Source organism: the organism of the source record quoted next, unplaced genomic scaffold, assembly GCF_019419815.1.
Source record: "Pyrus x bretschneideri cultivar Hongxiangsu unplaced genomic scaffold, Pyrus_bretschneideri_v1 Contig1, whole genome shotgun sequence".
Taxonomy (NCBI): Eukaryota; Viridiplantae; Streptophyta; class Magnoliopsida; order Rosales; family Rosaceae; genus Pyrus; species Pyrus x bretschneideri.
The window spans coordinates 15,984,800-15,993,580 of NW_025999390.1; the positions used below are offsets into that span (position 1 = coordinate 15,984,800).

Consider the following 8,781-nt stretch of genomic DNA (forward strand, 5'->3'; position numbering starts at 1 on the left):
CGACTGTTTCTTTTGTTGATGTCACTGATACAGAAATGATAACGCCTTCGTTTTCTAGGTAGGTGAATGTAATGTATATGCGTCTTGCATTTGAGTTTTCAATAATTACATGTATCTCACAGGTTTACATGCATTTAACAACATGAACAAATACATATCAATCTTGTTGAGTCGTGTAGCAAAACTAGATTGTATCCGAATTGACCACGATGCTAAAAATTGGTTAGCACATCACTAGTTCTGGAGTACAAACAGTTTGAGATCAGGGTATATGAGCTGAATGCTGTGTTTCTGCGTATGTTAAGAAGAATCTCTATCTGCATATGTGGTTGGCCGCCAGTTGCCTTTCTGCGCACTGAGCATTCCTTCTTGGTTTTTGGAGACGGTTAGACTAACTTCCCAATGCAGGGACTTCAACAAGTTCTCAACCTCCCCAATTGTGCTCGACTCATCCCGGACTATAAACTTACCTCCTGGTCTGACAATCCGATCAACCTCTGCCAGTACCGGAGCGAGTTTGCATCTGGGAAGCGAAAACAGGTACATCTGGTTTACCATGACTTAGAGATCATACAAATGAATAGCAACATAGATTTAAGTTGTACCTCTTTTTAAGCTTTGAAAAGAGATGATCTGCATGAAGTAGGTCATAGGTTCTGGGGTAAGTGCTAAACGATTCACACCAGTCATGGTAAATTCCGAAAAGACCCCGTTCGTAGATTATGGGGAGTGTGTCTGGTGAATCTACGTTCACAACATTCATGACCCACACTTTAAGGTCCTTCAGAGCTGCAGCAAACCTGCACTCGTATGAGCACAACTTAATTGAGATTACCGCTTAGAATTAAGTAAACCTAATTACATTAATAAAAATTCATCGATAAATTAGCAGTACCCTCCATAAACAGCTCTCATATCCATACAATTTCTGACGTTCGACCAGTTGATACCCAAACTCTTCATGTAAGTGTTACTGATAGCACGTTTCCAGTGCTCGTAATCTGTTGAAAAATCTTGGGGCGCTGGCTTCCCATAGATTCCCATCTGGGAGCTGTTTAACCAGTAAGGTGGAGTCTGCAGGCGACTAGGCCACTTCTCAGGCCATTTAGTCCCTCTCTCGGATTTGTCTGTGGGTAACCGGTGCATGCATCCCTGTAGAGGTACGTACCTGTAGAGACGTATGTATATATAGCCCAACTCATGATAAAACTTAAAGACTCTGAAATTCGTTCATCAATGGAAACTTGGTTACCAGGCAGCATTAGGGTCATCATCGTTTTTGCACATAGGAGGCTGTTTTTGCTTTCTTTGGTCGTAGCATTGATTTGAGGTTGGTTTACGGTAGACGGCGGCCGCAACTAAATTTACCTTGTCGTTCTTGATGGCTACAACCTCCCAACACATGGAGGCCGTCAGTGCAGACATCTCTACAAAATTGAACGACCTCTGTATCAGTTTTGATCGGTGCCTCACTAAATGAGGGAAATGTTCCCTTATCAAACAGTCTGACGTTTGTTGTTATCAGACTGTCAATCAAGCGGAACAAGAGAACTTTCCTCGTTAAACTATACTCGTTCATAACAAATTCGGTACCCTACCCTTCCAAATTTCGATATCCTCTTGTTCCTTCCTGTAAACAGGAGTGGCTGACCATACGAAGTAACCCCCGGGCCGCAGAACCCGGTTCAATTCCAAAAGAAGCGTACCACCTGCAGTGTCATAACAAGGAAACCTTCACAATGTGCGTGTAAATTATAAATGTGTGTGCCCTGTTAGTCAAATGCTTATTCCGTCAGACTGTGAACCTAAACCACACATTCTGACGAACCTTCTCTGTGCCAAGGGACTCTGCATCTTGCACAATGCACGACATCGAAGACCCTGCTGGGGAAGGGCAGCCTCTGAGAGCCCATGACTGCAGAGATTGCAGGTATGCCTCTCTCAAGGGCAAACTGGACTTGAGCTTCGTGTTCATCTTTCGGTGCAAACGACATCGTTAGAACATCTCTGTCGAAGAGGTATCCGCCAAAGCTTGCAACCCCACAACCAACGTCCAATATAACTCTAGTGTGCTTTCCCCATGCGATGTTCGGGACTGCCTGCATGCAACTTAACAACATTAATCATCTATTTGTTCCTATGTTATTAGCACTCAATTTCTACCAAATATTAGCTAAAAGCTTATTTTATACAAAAAGATAATTAGTAAAGACCGATGTGCGGATTATCATGAGAATTTTAACGAAAAACTCCCGAACATGCAGCAGCAAAATTAGAAATACGTGGATTGGTCACTTAGTTTCATAAAGAGCGAGGGTACATGCGATTGGATTGTATTGACTTGGGGTTGTATGATATCTAAATACAAGGACATATGTTTCTTTGTGAGAGTCGTTCAACTTATCACGTGATCAGACTGTTTTACTAAAGATTTTCTCCTTGTAAATGCAATTGATATTGCGTGTTCAATTAATATGATTACTGGTTACTTGACACATTAACTGTCACACAAGCCGGTCCGCCCGGGGGCGTGAACGAATGAATCATAAGTGCCATATATCTCTTACGATCACTCATGAAGTGTGATAACAAAAACATTATCTCCAATTTTAATAAAAAGTAGAGGATTTTGATCAAAGATGAAGGATGCTTACGTTTTGAAGGAAATCGATGTACACGAGGGCGCCATGTATGAACTGCGTCCCGCCACCGGGAAATGTCAGAAACTCACCGGAAACCTTCACCCAGTTCTGGTGGCCCTTCACCTCCGCCAGCAAAGTGTGCGGCACATTATGATACCATATCTGCCAGACCACAATAAAAAAGTTACACCCCCAAGAATCCAACCGTTCAAATAATTCAATCACACACGATCCTACAAATCTTACATATTTCGCACCTTGTCTCTGCTTTTCGGCCACGCGATGGATTTTTTGTACCCCTCCGGTAGTGGGACCAGGCACGTGGGCCCCTCCGGCAGGCAGTGCCTCTCCCGGTGCTCGAAGTGTTTGGTCGACCGCAGTTTTTTCAGAGCCTTCTCGTTGTCCAAACACGGTATATAATCCGGACCCGCCGTGACGTTGCAGAGCTGCCACGTGTATCCGTAGATGCCGTCCTGACTGTCCGATTCGTCCTTGCGCCTCTCCTTCTCGTTCTCCGACTGCGCCGCCTGCGTCGACCACGACTTCTTCGACTCCTTCGACTCCTTCCGAACCGTGTTGTCCCCGCTTAATAGCGAATCGCCCGAGTTGGACTCAGTTGCCGGACCCTTGCCTTGATTGGTTGCATTGCCTCCGCCGCCGCTGCCGCCGTCCTTCTTCTTCTGATCGGAGTCGGAGTGCTGCTGGGTTTTTTCTGGGTTCTTTTTGTTCTGATCGGAAGGTGTTTGTGAAAAGTTCTGATCGGTAGATTCCTTGCTTTGTACTTGCAGGCTGGCAACTGCATTGCTCGTCTCGTCCGAGTACTGCAACTGTCCGCTTTTGGACGCGTTGTATTCCCAATTCTGTTGCTGCTGCTGCTGCTGCTGATCGTTTTGGGATTCTTGCGATGAATTCCCCTGCTTCCCATTGCTTAGAAATTCTTGTTCTTGCCGTTGCTGTTGTTCCGACGACGCTGCATTTTGCTGCTGATCTGCATTATCCGATTTCTTATCCCTTTCGGAATTATTATTCTTGTCATTGTTGTTTGTGTCTTGATGCTCTTGTGAATTGCTCTGCGAATTGTTTGTTTGATCGTCGCTTGTGATAAATTGATCGCCGTTCTTTTCGGATTGATCGTCAGGCACCCTTCTGTTTTTTATGATCAGATTGATCGTCAGAATCCTTCTGAGTTCCCTGTTCATTGTGGTCAGCTTGTTGTTGGTTGTGTTCCACCACTGAGCCGCTCTGATCCTCAGCCAATTGGGTCTGGCTGATTTCTTTCTCCTTCTGATCTTTCAGCACTTCGCTAGTATCTTGTTTATTATCACCGCCGCCACCTCCGCCGTCGCCAGTACTACTTTGGTCTTGGTCTAATGAACTAGTACTACTACCACTACCCTTCGTTGAATTGTTCAGCTGATCATCGGATTTGATGGCATCGTCGGGGAGATCACCCGGATTGTCTTCAAACGCCTTCGGTGTTTCATTAATATTATTGTTCTTGTCGTCGTCACTGTTTGTATTTTTTTTTATCACTTGGGCCTGAGCATCATCTGCGGAGGCGGTCGTGGCAGTTCGAGCACTTGTGGAGGTTTGCGGGACTCCTGAGTTAGAGTAGTTGAGCATCCACACGGCCAAAACGCACACTGATATGAACACCATAATCGTCACAGTAGAAGCATAAGAATTCGACGACAAAGACCGCTTGTTGCTGCGCGACCTTAATCCTAGCGCCATTGTGCTGTCTCTGTCTTTGCGATTGGGAGAGAGAGAGAGATCATTTGAGTTCTGTTATTTGGAAAAGAGGATGTGATTAGTGTGGAAGTGTGATTTAATTATCTGAAAGGATCTGTGTTTGTGGAGGAAGATGAAGTGAGAGGGAGAGAGAGACAAAGACGCATTCCAAGTTGGAATGTCTCAAGATCCAAAGGAGTCGGACAATGGCATTTGTTATACAATCAAATATTTGGGTTTCCATGCAAACTAATCCAATATTGCAATGTAGGGGTGGGCATCAAACCGACTGAACTAATCAATCCGAATTATATTGGTCGGTTTGGTTTGGTTTTGATCAAGAAAAAGTAACAATTTAAAAACCAAATCGAACCGATTTTTTTTTTGGTTTTTGGTATATTTGAAACCGACTAAAACTTAATCGAACAGATCATGTATTTTTTAATTATTAATTAATTTATTTTACACATGTCAACTTATTATAAGTTATTTAGAGGTCTTACCATACACATATCATAAGTCTCAACATATGATAAGTTGTAATAACTATTAACAATTAGGAGATTTATATGTATCTTATGCTTATGTGAGGTTGCACTTAATAAATTGTTTGCTACAACATGAGATTTTATTTAATTGAAACATAAAACTATTTGACTTGATAAACTTTTTATATTCCGAAAAATTTAACCTTTCAATGCAATTGGAATGCATGAAATATGTGGATATTTGAAAGATTGAAACTCTTGAAATGGTGATCATTTTTATTTATGTGTTGAATAAGCTCAAATTAACATAACCAAACTAGATCAAACCAATTAACAATGGTTTGGTTTGGTCTTAATAGCGGTATTTGTCAAAATCGAACTGAACCGAATTGTTGAGTATTAATTGATGCAGTTTTTTTGGTATCAAATCGAATTAAACCGATAGGCGCTCACTCCTAATTGCCCGCAATGTATAGAGTGTTCCCTTGCATGCGTTGGGGCCCTTCCATATGGTTTGAGAGGTAGATAAATATGGGCCTTTTGCAGCCTCTTGTGGCACCTTGATGAAGGGCCCAAGTCTGATTAATGAAAGTGGTGGGTTTGGTCCATGGTATATGCCCACAATAGGATCATGAAATCTCAAAGTTTGTGGTTGTTATTTGGAGATTTGATTCAAACCCAAACCCCAAAACTGGGGATTGCGACAGTATGAGAGTCAGTCTCACTTTAATCTATGACTCGGTTGACGTCTATGATTAAATTAAATAACATACTGAATTCAACGTAAGATGAATGAAAAAATGAATGTCAACTTCCAAATTTTGTTAAAACTAAAAATTGATATCAATCTTTTCCTTAACATACATGATCTAGTGAGTTATCTACGAATCCATAGTTGTCGAACATGGTCCTAAAGTATTTCACCACTGAAGATTCTAAGCCCCAAATCTCCACGATAGCTAATTTGTGCCTTGACGCCTATAGGGATCAAGGTGATCCCAGGCCATCCGAAGTCCGAAAAATATATATATGAAGATCTTCTAAGGATCCTCTTAATATTTGGTAGGGTCATTTTTGTACCTACTAAATGTTTGATGTAATGCATGTTAGGCATATCTCGATAGGTTGTGTCGACAACACTCGACAAATTTTCTCTATATCACTCATCAGAATAATTCGGCATATGCCGTTATCTATTGGCATGTGTGCAAAATTAGTTATCATGTTAAAATTAAGTGCTCATTTCGTTATGTTAATTTTCACTTTTTTTTGCTTGAAAATAAAATTTGAAATTAAAACAACTTAAAATATATATTTTGTTGCTTCAAGTTATTAGCATTCATTTTGTGTCTTTCTTTGTATGTTTCTTCCACATTTCTCTCATGTATTTCCTTCTATTTCAAACACAAAATAAAAGCTAAAAACTAAAAACTAAATGATTATTAAATGGGACCGAAATTGTTGATAAGTTGAGTTTATTCTTGGGTAAGATTTAATAATGTTTTTGTGGTCGAACTGCAGCTAGAAATGATAAAAAAATCTTCAGACAACGACTGCATTGTAACCAAAGAAACAAGAACAACCAGATAAAATGTGAGAAATTTAACGAGAGCATATTCATTTTCAAACTGATCGATCAAGGCCCCATTAGTTTAAACACCATGCGTGCTTGCTTGTATAAGATATTGAAGTCCTTTCTCCTTCTCAGATGAGGACTTGGAAGAGGAGGAAGGGCAGGCCTGTCCTTGTGATCTTCCTCATCAGGATAAGACAGTTTATCAGACCCAGAAACGGACAGGTAATTAACGACCATCCATTGCCTCCAACAGTATTAAAGTTTCAATTTATAAACTTTAAAAGGAACCCTAGCTAGCTATATATCTATATATCTATAAGAAACGCGCCAAATTTGAACCCATACCATAAGCTACACAGACTTTGCATATGATCACTTAATTACATGCATGCAACCCAGGTGACAGCACCGCCCTTTCCAAGGGACCTCACCTAGCTATACCTAGTTTATATATAATCCTCATCATCTCCAATTGGCCATTTAATACTTCAGTACTGTCGTCTGCAGATCTAATCATATTGGTCACCACCTTAATTACGAGTTTAGTTAGGTCATTTGGGTAGTTAACTACATATCTTAACTATTACTAGAGTAATATTTTAGCCGATTATATATTAATAGTGTAATAACATAACGTATCACATATAATCTGATACAAGTGTCGGTTGGATAGGCTCCATATCAAACTCTTAGCTATACCTTGTCCATATATATAATCGCCATCCCATCCGTAATATCCATTCAATCATATTAATAATACCACCTTCACTACAAGTTTACTTGGGGCATTTTAGTAGTTAACTATCGGTCAGTTCTATTACTAGAATATTATAATCTCTTACTTAGTGCATTAACAATCTAACAACACAACACATCTAATAAAAGAGTAGGGTTTGGAGGCTCCATCAAACTCATAGCTCACACAGTCGAACCTGCTCGTAAACAAGTTTGGTTTGACTTGATCAGCTAGGGTTGCGGAGCTCGAACAACCCTAATGTTGAGTCTTACATCATATGGAACAAAGTCTTTGGGTTAAGTTAAGCCCTACTAACTAAATATAATTACTTGCTAAAAAATTCACAAGTATTAAACCAGTTATCTTTGTTTGATCACGAGAGAATTATAATAATTGTTGTTGCTCTTCCCTACCATCAAATAAACTAATAAAGTAGAAACTAATTACTTGATGGGTAACCCATTGACTTGGATTACGATATCACAACACTATTCTGAGTTTGATTTTTATCGATATTGCATGTCTTTTATCTCTTTGATAGTCAGCCATAAAGAGATTTCGAAACAATATTGACGACCAGTAGAACGAAAACGAGTGGTTTATATAAATTCAGCTATTATCTGGGTGTTCAAAGAGTAATTCCACATACTTTGTTTAAAAGAACATATAATTAAGTTAAATTCTACCAATTTTTAAACTACTTAATTACAAAAAATAAAAAAATAAAAAAAAAAGAAGAAGGAGAAGAAGAAACTACTTAATAAGTATCAAACATCTTGTGTTGCCAAACAAGGAAGTGACTTTCACACACTATTTTTAGTGTCTCACACACTCCTCTTTATTTATGGTCATCAAATAAGATAAATCATACATAATCAACAAATAAAATTAAACAAGTGTGTAAAAAAGGTTGACAAAAATATGTAAAAATTATTTCTCGCCAAATAAACTAGTTATCAAAAGAAAAAATAAATACCATACTTACGGAGACAGATATCTTATATTTATAAGGATACAAAGGACTAACTGAGAAATTTAAGCCTTTCTAACTTAACATTTTACTCCTTCGAAGTTCGAAGTAACCAAAGAAAAAAGAGCGTTTTAACGAAAAGTCCGTGATATTGTTCACTTTAACGAAAAATTACATTTTTACACTAAAAAATCAAACCTGGTACTATTCATTTTACCATTTATTTTGTCCTTATCGTTAAAACTCAAAGTTTTTAAACTCTTTTCATTAGTTTTCCTAAGAAAAAAAGAACAGGGTATCAAAGGAAAAGGAAAACTAAAGGGTGGTCAATTTATACCATTTACTGAGTGACTTTCATAATGAACTACAAAATAATTACTGAATAGAAGAAAATAGTCTAATATATAGTGCATGATTGTGAACATATTATATAATAATGTAAAGTTGTGTTGCCAAAAAATATAAAAATAAAATAAAAAATCAAAAGGGTTCATGGCAAAAGTTTGATGTTACCATAGAATTATTTGGGCGGTGCATCACTTTCACCATGTACTAAGTAGGATTTATTGGATGGCATTTATGCTCTGCCTGTCCAATCGAGGCAGTTTAATCATGAAAATTCCAAAGGCACACTTGCA

General features: G+C 38.9%; 1 pseudogene; it reads right to left on the bottom strand.

The window, feature by feature from the left end:
- Window positions 1-205: 205 nt before the first annotated feature.
- LOC103938022 lies at window positions 206-4,925 on the bottom strand (annotated as a pseudogene).
- Window positions 4,926-8,781: the final 3,856 nt, after the last annotated feature.